Source organism: Caretta caretta, chromosome 4 (assembly GCF_965140235.1).
Source record: "Caretta caretta isolate rCarCar2 chromosome 4, rCarCar1.hap1, whole genome shotgun sequence".
Lineage (NCBI taxonomy): Eukaryota > Metazoa > Chordata > Testudines > Cheloniidae > Caretta > Caretta caretta.
In genome coordinates, this window is record NC_134209.1 from 137,305,970 (window position 1) to 137,320,115 (window position 14,146).

The window sequence follows — 14,146 nt, forward strand, 5'->3', positions numbered from 1 at the left end:
GTTAAACTCTGTATCAAACGATTCACTAAACTACAAATATCTAACGTTTACTGTTTTCCCTTCATCCAGTAAGATGACGATCTCACAAAGATTTACTCACATGCTTAATTTTATGCATATGACTGGTTTCATTTACTTCACTGTGACAACTAATGCAAGCAAATTTAAATACATGCATAAGCTATTGCAAGATTGGGGCTTAATTTTGTAATGGCAGTCAAGTTTGCCTGGCAAAATTTCTTTTTATAAATCCATGCTGCTCTCCACTCATGGTCCCATTATCCTCTAAATATTTTGTAATATTTTTTCCCTTAGTATATGACCCTATTATTTTACTAGTGGTATAAATTAGATGCTTTCCAGATGGCAATTGCCAGGATCATCATTCTTTCCTTTTTTGAAAACTGGTATTACATTTGGTTTTCTGCAGTCATCTGGCATCTGCAAAGTTTTCCAAGACTTTTAAAAAATAATGTAACGTTTTGCATACGTTAACTTTTTAACTCCCTGACTACTATAAATTGCATATCATCCTAACCTGGGGCTAGATTCTGCCACCTGACTTACTATGAGTAGTGTCTTACTACACAAATATTGTATTACCCCTGTTTTACGTATTGGGGATCTGATGAGTTCATAAGCTCCAAAAGTTCATAAAAGTGAAGATCTCAAAATTACAGTAGCTACAGAGCATAAGTTGCAGCATGGTGCACTGCATTGCTTTCTTTCTCTCCTTCAAACCACTGCAAAGTGATTTCCAGTGCATTGAAGGCATTGGAATGTGAAGGGATGTCGACTTGTTCTTCATCAACATCTCTTTTGTTATGTGATTTATTTTTTCCATAGCGAAAAATGGTTTGTAAAAGTGGTTCATAAAACTAGTTGTTCATAAAATCAAGGTTCTACCGGAGTCACATTGACCTCTGTCTGGCCCAAGATGAGCTGTACATGTAGAGATATATTCAATTATTCTTTACTTGCTCTTTATCAATATCTCTTTATACCTGGTCTTTCTTATTTTCTAGTTTTCCAAACTTCTCTATTTATTCAACTTGTTGAAGGCTGATTTTTAAAAGCAGTTCAGTATCTCAGTTATTTTAATCTGGGATAACCCAGCACAACTCTCATTTGCATGTAAAGTATGGTCAATGTGAATTGATCAAAACCAAATTAACAGCAATTGGTTCCAATATTTTCCCTGTTTACACATTAGCTTGCTACCTTTAACATATAGATATATTGAATTCAGCTTAGCAAACTGAGCATGAATGCTCTGGCCTTTAAAGAGAAACTTATCTGTAATTAAAATCATGCACAAGTTTTAGTGGGAGTCTGTTTACTACCAAGAAAGAAAGCTGATTTAAAAAATGAATAGATTTCAGCACAGTGGTTGCTGCACTTTAATTCCTAATTAAATCCCCTAAAATTGTGGGAAGGTCGCTTTACCAAGAATCAGACCACATAAACATTATATCTGGTTCTGGGTGGATTTTGAAAAAAAACAAAATAACCAAAACTTTATTGGATTCCTTCTTTAAAAAATACCATAGCAAACTGATAAGTTAGCATAGTTGTAGTCATTAAAGTGGATTTTTTGCAAACATTATATAGTTGTTTCAATATGTACTTGCAAATATGGGTATAAATCATTTGGTACTGTATTTAAATGACAAGTAATAAGGACTTTAAAATAAAAACCAAAGAACATATATGGTAGTTGTTATAAGGAAATGATTTATACTATGGTATACAGTGAATTTCTTATGATAATTTAGAATGGTAATTGCTATGGCTTCACTACACTGTTTAATTGCTGCAGTACATTGATATATATACTAAGGCAGACACTGCAATAACTGTTCTGGTTATATAATAGTATTTGCATAATCTGCACTGTAGTTTATTCTTATAACAGATAATGTGGTATACTTGGGAATCAAATAGTTTCTCACCATATTGATTGCAATTAAGAACACAAATATGAATACAAAGATAAGGCTTTTCTCAAGGTTTACATCACAGAACATTCACAAAATTAAAGTTTATGTCATTACTGTGCTTGTGCTTCTAGGAAAGTAATTATGAAACCAGAGCTGATGAGATTTCCTGGGGCAGAACTATAAACTTGATATCTGAATTCCTTTAAAAGAAGCTACATTTTTAGGGCCAAATTTTGCTCACAGGTACTGTCCAACTACTATGAAGTCAAGGCATTTGCTTTGGTATAACTAAGAACAGGACTCATCCCACTGATATTAATTTATTAACATAGCTAATGAGACCACAAATTGAGGGGATATGGCTGAGAGCTATCACAGCCTAATCTGGATGGGATGAGTCAATACTAAATGGGAGATCTCTAAAGAAATCACTAGGTTGCATTGTTCTTCCTGAGCCAGTACTGAATAAAGCTGGTTGAAAAAAACAGCCGTCAAAATGTTTTCAATGGAAAATGGCTTTTGATTAAATTGACTTTTTCACAGAAAGATTTCCATTTTCATTGAAAAAATTCAGGTTTGCATTAAAAAACCCAACCCCCTGAAAAGAACAGAGAGCCCTGATCTCAGCTAGGGCCTCTAGGCACTACTGTAATACAAATAATAATAACAGTGAAGTGACTTGCCCAAGAGCAGGTCATTGGCCGAGCCAGGAACAGAGTCCAGGTCTCCTGACTCCCCTTCCAATGCCTATCCACTGCGCCTAAGGAGAGAACATGATAACATGGTGTGGTAAGAGCTCTTATAAGCATGGATTAAGAATGGAGCACATTACTCATGAATAGTGATGCCATGGTGAATTATGCACTCATCACAAACGAGTGCCAGAATGTGTAATACCCAGAATACACCATCAGATATTCTGTACATGCCAAATAAATTTCAGAAAAACTAGCCACACAGAATCCCAACTAGTCAGCCATTCTCTTTCTAGTAACGCCCTTGACTACAAAGGGAACCGTAGGTGCCCAACTCCTCTGAAAAATCAAGCCACTTTTATCTTTCCAGCAAGCTGGAAGAAACTATAAAAGAGTGGAAGTGACATTATGGCTTGGCCTCACTCCCCCCACAACTCAACACCTGGAAACAGGTCTGGAGGACAAAGACTTTGAACTGGGGAGAGTGGTCCTGGACTGAAAGGCAGTTCCAGTCTGCGTATTGAAGATCTGTGACCTGTTTGTACCATCTATCAGGATGAGACACTGCTCGATTCAAATACTGTTTAGTTTATAGAACTCAGACTGGAAATTTACTTTTATTTCTTAGGTAACCAACTTTGATCTCTACACTTGCTACTATAATCACTTAAAATCTAGCTTTCTGTAGTTAATAAATCTGTTTTATATTTTACCTAAAACAGCATGTTTGGGTTGAAGTGCTTGGGAAATCTCAGCTCAGTTTACAAAGGCTAGTGTGTGTCTTCTCCACATCAAGGGAGGGGCAGACTGGGTCATGAACTTACACTAGTGAGGCTTCTGACCAGAGCAGGATGGTACAGTTCTGGGGTGCAAGACAGGGGAACTGGGGGGGGAAATGGCTGGAGCCTCTCTATTGTTGGTTCGGGGTGGCTGAGGAAAGCATTCATGTAACTTAGTTGGGTGTGTCCCTGCCTGTGGATGTCTGTGTAAGTGCAGTACCTGCTAAAGACGTGTAGTTCGCCAGAAGCATCACAGTGTGAGAGGGATACCCCAGGTTGGTGGGACAGAAGGCTCAGCAGTCCCATGGTCCAGGTTGCATCACAGGAACCCCATCGCAACTACCTAAATATGGATTTCTACCTAAATATGGATTTCATTGGCTAAATTTAGGCACCTAAGTTTGAAAATTTGGATCTGAGTGCAAGTGTTATACGTCTACATGAGAAGCACCGCTAAGTAAGTAAGTAGCTATAGGTTGTATTACTGGTGTCTTTTTGCTCTGGGAACAAAGATAAAGACTTAGGAAATGCTTGTCGATGAAATGGCTCCTTCTGAGTGCTTTGTGGAGCATATATAAATCACAGGCATCACACAGTTTCTGAAGCAAAAATACCAGTAGTAGGTAAGGAGACAACTAAGCAGACCACTGTGAATAATATTTAAAAAAACAACAACCCGTCTCTGTGAATATTTTCCCAAATAAAAGGAATGAGGAGTATGCTTTCCTAGGACTGATGGTGTGCTGCTGTTCATCATTTATACATATTCCAATAAACACCACATATCTGCAAACCTGAAGTTTCACAAATTTTACCTCAGATTGTCTGAAATTTTGTACTCTGATTTAGTTATTGATTTTTCCTCTGTTTAAAAGGTGTCAGTCATCCAATCAAGGAGCAGAAACAACACCATGTGACACAGATACCCAATCACACACAATGAATACTGACTCATCAAAGCAAATAACCCATAGGCTGAAAGGTATTTGGCAGATACTTAAAACTAGTCACTGAATCCCTGATTGAGAAGGCACTAAATTCAGAATGGGCAGGTTTGAAATTAATAGTTTGGCCAGCTCTAATACTAAGACAAGATTCTGCAGAAAGTTGTTAAGACAACTCACCATGAGAGTAGCTCCTGCTTCAATCTGTAGACTTCTGTAGTTTCAAGAAACAATTGGTGGCAGGAGGCACTGGTGGACGATAAATATAGCATGCAATCAGTGTGATTGGTTGCGATCGTGACATTTCACAAAAGCGGCTTCTCTGTCATTTTCTAAAATATTGTTTTAGAGGGTTGTGGCAGAGGTAAAAAACAAATGACCAAAACCTCAAATACCCAAGAAATGTCACCCTGTCTCCCTAGACAAGCCAGACTGAAAATTTAAAGAAAAACACACTCGGATGAGATAGATTCTTAGCTCTGAACTATGTACCTGAAAAATTAGAATTAGATGTTGAGATTATTGAAGTAATCAAACCACAGGAGTCTTTTCACAGTATTTTACAGCATACTGGCTATATGCTGTAGACTGAACGTTGCAGAGCTGGCTTGTTAGAACAGGGGACTGCAAATTTTCTACCTGACACTGCTACTGACAATCTCTGCCTTTAGGTTCCAAATCCCAATTTGTGAGCTATGTTAATATAATTATCCCCATTTTGCAGCTGGTTCAGTGGAGTCTCCAAGAACTTTTTTTTATAAAGCACAGGGTCAGTGTAATTTTCCTTATTTTTAAGATTAAACAGATTTTTTTAAATCAAAGGACCATTCTCCTGCAGCGTTTGCAACCCAGCTACTGTGGCAGCATTACACTTGTGGATGAGCACTAGGAAATGAAACTGGCTTGATTACTCTATCCTGGACAGCACTACCATCCTCCCAGTCACTCAGGCCCAGGACCTGGTTGACATCTTTGATCTGGCTCACTCACTGGACCTACCTAAAAATTGTCACTTTTTCTTCCACACCACCTCTAAACTCCAGCTCTTCCTCTCCAGCCACTCAGCCAAACTCTCCTCCAAGGCTTCGTCATCTCACAACTTGACTACTGCAACCTCTTCCTCTCCAATCTATTCAGACTGCTGCCGCTGCTCAGATAATCTTTTCAGCCCATCTCTCGGACCACATCAACCACCACCTCGAGTCCCTCCGCTGGCTCCCTCTTCACCTCTTCATCAAAACGCAAGCTTCTTGTCTTTACCTCTCAGGCCCCTCATAACTTAGCCGCACTCTACCTCACTGATCTAGTTACCTACTGCCACATTGACCTTTGCCTTGCTCCCAGCCTTTACTGCCCACCGCTCTGCTTCTCTCAAACACCACTGTGCCTTTTCCCACATTTTCCCATATACAGGAGAAAAACACACTGATAAAATTCCAAACAGCCACTACCTTACTTTCCTTCAAATCCTGGGTGTTTCTTATCCTCACAGCCGCAAAAAAAAAGGGCAAATAACACAAATAAGGAGAAAATAGATCAAGCTAAAAAAAAATACCAAAAAAGGGAATGAATCCTGCATTGTTCACCCTTCTAAGTCTGTCTTTGGTGTATAAGTTAGTGCTATTTATGGAGGCTGAGAGTTTCAAAGCGGTCAAAGGGACCGAGGCATCCAATTCCCACTTGCTTACAATGGGAAATGGTTGCCTAACTCCCTTAGGCCATGTCTACGTTAGGATCAGTTTGCTGGTATAGCTATACCGGCGTATACTCTGGCAAAGCATTCAGTGTGGACGTAGTTTACATTGGCAAAACTGTGCTTCCACAGTATAGCTCATTCCACTGTCCCTAAAAGAAAAAAGTTTTACCAGGGAAGTTTTGCTAGTGGGACCGCTGCCCGCTCGGCATGGCAATCTGTCCTGCTCTAGTGGTGGCTAGGCCAGCTAGAGATTGATGAGCCTACTACAACCTTTGCTAACAGAGAGGTGTCATTTAGCTCAGGTAGTAGAGGCTCATGCATTAAGCTCAAGAGGTCCCAGGTTTGATCCTCAATGATGACAACTGGTCGGCATTACACCAGTATAACTGCATCTAAACGACAGGCTTCTGCTGGCACAGCTAAATCAGTCAGGGATCACACCTTTTCACATCCCTAACCAACAAAACTATAGTGGCAGAAGTCTAGGGTAGACATAGCCTTGAAAATCCCAGCCTTAGGCTCCTGTCATTTACAATGTGCAGGCAGACTTCCATGGGTCCACAGAGCTCCATGGATTTCAATGGGCCTTCATAGGAGCATCGCAGTCTGCCTGCATGTTGTAAGTTTGCTGGATCAGGGGCTTCACTCGTATTTTCATTGTGGTAAAGACCCGTGTTCCTAACACCTGTACACCCATGGCACAGCAACACAAATAATAATCATAACTATATATAGAATGCCACAAAAAAGTGGGTTAGGCACTCCGATGCCATGGTAATGGGAGCTAACATAGCCCAGACAGAAACAGAGGCCAGGCCTATACTGTAGTAATGTCAGTTAAATATATATATATATATATACACATACACACATATATACACACACACACACACTAGCAAAATCCCACTGTAGATACAGTTACACCAGCAAAAAAGTACTTTTGCTAGTGTACCTTATTTTATTGGGTGAACTGATACAAGCTATGCCAGCAAAAGCACTCTTTTACCGGTATAAGTTGTGTCTACCCTAGGTGGGGATGCCAGTATATTGTACCTCTATATCTCGACTGGCAATCCCTTCTAGTGCAGCACAACTTATATGCAGCTATACCTGGTATCCGTATATAAGCAAACTCTCTCTCTGTCCGGTCTAGTCTACAGGAAAGGCAGAGTGATCCTCTGTTGGAAAAAGCACCGGCAGCGAAGCTTCTGTTGTCACCAACTCAATCAAAGTCCTGGAGGAGCCGACACACAGAACTACTCGCAGTGACTGCGTCATTCCCAAGTTATAACTTGGAACATGAGACATTTAAAAACCTTTACAAACTGACATTTCCCAATGGTAAGAGATTCTTCTTGTGGTACGAACACAGAGACCACATCAGAAGAACACTTTAAAAAAAAACCTCTGGTCTCAGATTGAAACTTTATGATATTTGTCTTTTTATAGGGAGGTTTTTATCATTGTCCACCGCTGTGTTGTAAATTAGCTAATATGTTGTTACAACTCCAGCAGAGTCCTTTGTTAAAAAAGAGGTGTAACTGTATTTTGTAAACTAAATATTTCTAGTGCTATTTTACTGGACTTTGAATAGCAGTTATTTGCATACTCTCGACTCAGTCCATGATTGACAATAGTTGATGTTGCCATAGAATTCATTGTGCAGGAGTAAGTACAACAGCAATCCTATTGTGCATATTAAAATCCTGTGCATATTAAATGCACCAATAATCTCATGCAGCTGGGGGGGAGGGGTGCGCAGAGATGGAAAATAAGAACAAAAATGTAAAATTAGGATTAAATAAGAAAAAGGGGAGAGAAAGTTGGCAAGTTAGGCAGATGGGAAGAGTTGCCAGGAAATGGCAGTCTTTGCTGAGATAGGCAAACTTCATAGATTCAGTTCCATTTGCTTCAAAAAAAGAATCACCTGAACCTCTTTGGAAGTATCATGCCATCAGGTTTTCCTGTGAGCTTTCCAATACTTCCTATTTTGGCAGGGCTATAGGTACAGAAACAATGTCTTGCAGTATTTTAGTACATCTGCTTCTGCTCCTGGCCAAACCCAAGAATTGTGCCAGTGAATGAAGACATAATGTAAGAAAAAGTTAAGTGCAACCGCATTTGCTCCAACCCCTCAGACAGAGACAAACACCTACAAGATCTCTATCAAGCATTCTAACAACTACAATACCCACCTGAGGAAGTGAAGAAACAGATTGATAGAGCCAGAAGAGTTCCCAGAAGTCACCTACTACAGGACAGGCCTAACAAAGAAAATAACAGAACGCCACTAGCCGTCACCTTCAGCCCCCAACTAAAACCTCTCCAACACATTATTAAGGATCTACAGCCTATCCTGAAGGATGACCCAACACTCTCACGAATCTTGGGAGACAGGCCAGTCTTTGCCTACAGACAGCCCCCCAACCTGAAGCAAATACTCACCAGCAACCACATACCACACAACAGAACCACTAACCCAGGAACCTATCCTTGCAACAAAGCTCGTTGCCAACTGTGCCCACATTTCTATTCAGGGGACACCATCACAGAGCCTAATAACATCAGCCACACTATCAGAGGCTCGTTCACCTGCACATCCACCAATGTGATATATGCCATCATGTGCCAGCAATGCCCCTCTGCCATGTACATTGGTCAAACTGGACAGTCTCTACGTAAAATAAATGGACACAAATCAGATGTCAAGAATTATAACATTCATAAACCAGTCGGAGAACACTTCAATCTCTCTGGTCACACGATTACAGACATGAAAGTTGCGATATTACAACAAAAAAACTTCAAAACCAGACTCCAGCGAGAGACTGTTGAATTGGAATTCATTTGCAAATTGGATACAATTAACTTAGGCTTGAATAGAGACTGGGAGTGGCTAAGTCATTATGCAAGGTAACCTATTTCCCCTTGTTTTTTCCTACCCCCCCCCCAGACGTTCTTGTTAAACCCTGGATTTGTGCTGGAAATGGCCCACTTTGATTATCATACACATTGTAAGGAGAGTGATCACTTTAGATAAGCTATTACCAACAGGAGAGTGGGGTGGGGGGAGGTATTTTTTCATGCTTTGTGTGTATAAAAAGATCTTCTATACTTCCCACAGTATGCATCTGATGAAGTGAACTGTAGCTCACAAAGCTTATGCTCAAATAAATTGGTTACTTTCTAAGGTGCCACAAGTACTCCTTTTCTTTTTGCGAATACAGACTAACACGGCTGTTACTCTGAAAACGTGCAATTTTTTGAACTTCAAAAAGACTTGAGTTTGCTTCAATGTATGTTGTGGGAAAAGGTTCAGGTTAGGTTGTATTTCCTGCAAACCATCCTTAGCAAAGACAATGGACTAAATTCTGCTCTCAGACACATTGATGTGAATCTGGAGTAATGTCACTGACTCCTGGAGTTACTCCAGCGTCACACTGATGTAAATGAGAACAGAATTTTGCCTACCGTGTATGCTGACTATGAAGTTCCACACCATTTGTACATACACAACTCTATAGCATTCCCTGTTTAACCAGAGTAGGCACTGCAAAATAACACTGTATTCACTTGAATTCCAAATAGCTACTTGTTTTTTTGGTTTTGTTGTCTGGGAACATTAACACCAAAAGGGTTTTGGTTTTAGTTCCCACAAATATTTGGGGAAATGGCCATTTGCCATAGAAATAACCATATCATAAAGTTATAAGACCACATAAAGTTATTTTCACACAAATTCAGGTATGCAGAATTCACAAGGGACATTCTCACTCATTGTCAACGAGTTAGGGAGCAGAAATAACACCATGCAACTTAGTTGGCCCACCACACAACACAAATAGCAAACACAGAATAAAGAACAGCAGAAAATGAAGTTGAAGTGAAGATAATGTGAGTGATCTAACAGGCTGCAGTATTTCTGCCCAAAGGTATGTGTTAGATATTTACAAATAATTTAATGAATAGACAAACAGCTAACTTTATCATATAAAATTATCACTACAAGTAGTTTGCCCATCTCTAAACACTGCCATGATCTTATGCATCTGTGTCTGAAAACAGACCATCCTGGTAAACAATTTCTCACATTTATGTTAAAATAAATAGTAACAATACTGTCTCTCATATTTTTTCAATCATATTTTCCTCCCGGAGTAACTGTGCACTTGAAAAACTACACTGAACACCTCACCTCCCACTGAAATGCAGCTACATCTGAGATGGAAACAGACAGCTACTTAGCAGCACGCAGACACATTACACAAAAGCAAAGAGAAATCACCCAGACTGGAACAGCAGGGGGAATTTAGATAGGCATAATGTACTTACCCAAAAATGTTGCCAGAAACTCTGGTGCCTTCAACTCCTCCACAAGCACAAAAAGTTCTGTGAGTCCTTTAATAGACAGAAGTCATTTTGCATCTCATCTGAGAAATGATAAATATTTGGATGTCACTAACAAGCCCACCAGAAGCATGTTCTGAGTGCCATTTAGGGGTGGAACATGGATTTATCTCTCTTAGCTACTTAGCACCTAACACTCTTTAATTTATCCTCATCTCACCCTCTATCAGGTAAGGAAGAGCTATTTTCTCCGTTTCACCTCTCTACGTGACATTCATAGATCTTACAAAGGCTTTTGACTTGGTTAGCAAAAAGGGCCTCTTCCAACTACTAGACAGACCTGGTTGCTCCCCAGTTCTCTTCAGTCTGTTTCGATCTTTCCATGATGGCATGAAGTCTACAGCTCAGCATGATGATCAATCTGACAGCTTTGAAATTTGCAGTGGTGTCTAAGAGGGATGTGTTTTGGCACCAACACTCTTTGATATATTCTTCGTTCTGCTGCTTTGTCATGCTTTCCCATCTAGCACCAAAGGTGTACATCTCCATACAAGATCAGATGGAAAACTCGAATGCTGAATTTGCACATATAGGAGAAAAGGCAAACACCTACCGATAGACAGAATTTCTTTCCACTGACGATGCAGTGCTCGTCACAGACACTGAAGAGGAGCTCCAGCGACTTTGCAATAACTTTCCTATCGTTTGTGATGAATTTGGACTAACCATCAGTCTAAAGAAGACCATAATTAAGATACAAGGTGTCTTGACTGAACCAGAAATTTTAATAGCTGGCCCCTCCTTAGAAGTTGTTCACATGTTCTGCTATCTAGGATTAAGTGTGTTGGATAACTTATCTCTAAATGACAAGCTGAATTCTTGCTCTGGAAAGGCAGGTAGCTACCACATTCAGCCAACTGACCAAGCACATGTGGGATAACAAGTAACTAAACACTGATCACCAAGATACGGGTCTACCAGATGTGTGTTCTGAGCCCGCTGCTGTACGGTGACGAGACCTGAACCACCTCATCTTCGCGAGCAGGCTGGCTAACCTAGTGAGGAGGGCTTTAAACTAGGTTCACCGGCGAAAGGAGACCAAAGCCATGAGGTAGGTGGGGAAGCGGGATACCAGGAGGAAGCACGAGCAGGAGCGTGTGAGAGGGGAGGGCTCCTGCCTCATACTGAGAATGAGGGGCGATCAGCGGGTTATCTCAAGTGCATATATACAAATGCACAAAGCCTGGGAAACAAGTAGGGAGAACTGGAGGTCCTGGCAAAGTCAAGAAATTATGATGTGATTGGAATAACAGAGACTTGGTGGGATAACTCACATGACTGGAGTACTGTCATGGATGGGTATAAACTGTTCAGGAAGGACAGGCAGGTCAGAAAAGGTGGGGGAGTTGCACTGTATGTAAGGGAGCAGTATGACTGCTCAGAGCTCAAGTATGAAACTGCAGAAAAACCTGAGAGTCTCTGGGTTAAGTGTATGTGAGCAACAAGGGTGATGTCATGGTGGGAGTCTACTATAGACCACCAGACTAGGGGGATGAGGTGGACAAGGCTTTCTTCCGGCAACTCGCAGAAGCTACTAGATCGCACGCCGTGGTTCTCATGGGCGACTTCAATTACCCTGATATCTGCTGGGAGAGCAATACAGCGGTGCACAGACAATCCAGGAAGTTTTTGGAAAATGTAGGGGACAATTTCCTGGTGCAAGTGCTGGAGGAACCAACTTGGGGTGGAGCTCTTCTTGACCTGCTGCTCACAAACCTGGAAGAATTAGTAGGAGAAGCAAAAGTGGATGGGAACCTGGGAGGCAGTGACCATGAGATGGTCGAGTTCAGGATCCTGACACAAGGAAGAAAGGAAAGCTGCAGAATACAGACCCTGGACTTCAGAAAAGTAGACTTTGACTCCCTCCGGGAACTGATGGGCAAGATACCCTGGGAGAATAACATGAGGAGTCCAGGAGAGCTGGCTGTATTTTAAAGAATCCTTATTGTGGTTACAGGGACAAACCTTCCTGATGTGTTGAAAGAATAATAAATATGGCAGGCGACCAGCTTGGCTTAACAGTGAAATCCTTGCTGATCTTAAACACAAAAAGGAGGCTTACAAGAAGTGGAAAATTGGACAAATGACCAGGGAAGTGTATAAAAATATTGCTCAGGCATGCAGGAGTGAAATCAGGAAGGCCAAATCACACCTGGAGTTGCAGCTAGCAAGAGGTGTTAAGAGTAACAAGAAGGTTTTCTTCAAGTATGTTGGCAACAAGAAGAAAGCCAAGGAAAGTGTGGGCCCCTTACTGAATGAGGGAGGCAACCTAGTGACAGAGGATGTGGAAAAAGCTAATGTACTCAATGCTTTTTTTGCCTCTGTCTTCACGAACAAGGTCAGCTCCCAGACTACTGCACTGGGCAGCACAGCATGCGGAGGAGGTGGCCAGCCCTCTGTGAAGAAAGAAGTGGTTCAGGACTATTTAGAAAAGCTGGACGAACACAAGTCCATAGGGCCGGATGCGTTGCATCCGAGAGTGCTAAAGGAATTGGCGGATGTGATTGCAGAGCCATTGGCCATTATTTTTGAAAACTCATGGCGATCGGGGGAAGTCCTGGAAGACTGGAAAAAGGCTAATGTAGTGCCAATCTTTTGAAAAAGGGAAGAAGGAGGATCCTGGGAACTACAGGCCAGTCAGTCTCACCTCAGTCCCCGGAAAAATCATGGAGCAGGTCCTCAAGGAATCAATTCTGAAGCACTTAGACGAGAGGAAAGTGATCAGGAACAGTCAGCATGGATTCACCAAGGGAAAGTCATGCCTGACTAATCTAATTGCCTTCTATGATGAGATTACTGGTTCTGTGGATGAAGGGAAAGCAGTGGACATGTTGTTTCTTGACTTTAGCAAAGCTTTTGACACGGTCTCCCACAGTATTCTTGTCAGCAAGTTAAAGAAGTATGGGCTGGATGGATGCACTATAAGGTGGGTAGAAAGCTGGCTAGATTGTCGGGCTCAACGGGTAGTGATCAATGGCTCCATGTCCTAGGGATAGGATACAGAGGGACCTAGACAAATTGGAGGATTGAGCCAAAAGATATCTGATGAGGTTCAACAAGGACAAGTGCAGAGTCCTGCACTTAGGACAGAAGAATCCAATGCACCGCTACAGACTGGGGAACGAATGGCTAGGCAGCAGTTCTGCAGAGAAGGACCTAGGGGTGACAGTGGACGAGAAGCTGGATATGAGTCAACAGTGTGCCCTTGTTGCCAAGAAGGCCAATGGCATTTTGGGGTGTATAAATAGGGGCATTGCCAGCAGATCGAGGGACGTGAACGTTCCCCTCTATTCGACATTGGTGAGGCCTCTTCTGGAGTACTGTGTCCAGTTTTGGGCCCCACACTACAAGAAGGATGTGGAAAAATTCAGGAGAGTCCAGCGAAGGGCAACAAAAATGATTAGGGGTCTGGAACACATGACTTATGAGGAGAGGCTGAGGGAACTGGGATTGTTTAGTCTATGGAAGAGAAGAATGAGGGGGGATTTGATAGCTGCTTTTAACTACCTGAAAGATGGATCCAAAGAGGATGGATCTAGACTATTCTCAGTGATAGCAGATGACAGGACAAGGAGTAATGGTCTCATGTTGCAGTGGGGGAGGTTTAGGTTGCATATTAGGAAAAACTTTTTCAGTAGGAGGGTGGTGAAACACTGGAATGCGTTACCTATGGAGGTGGTGGAAT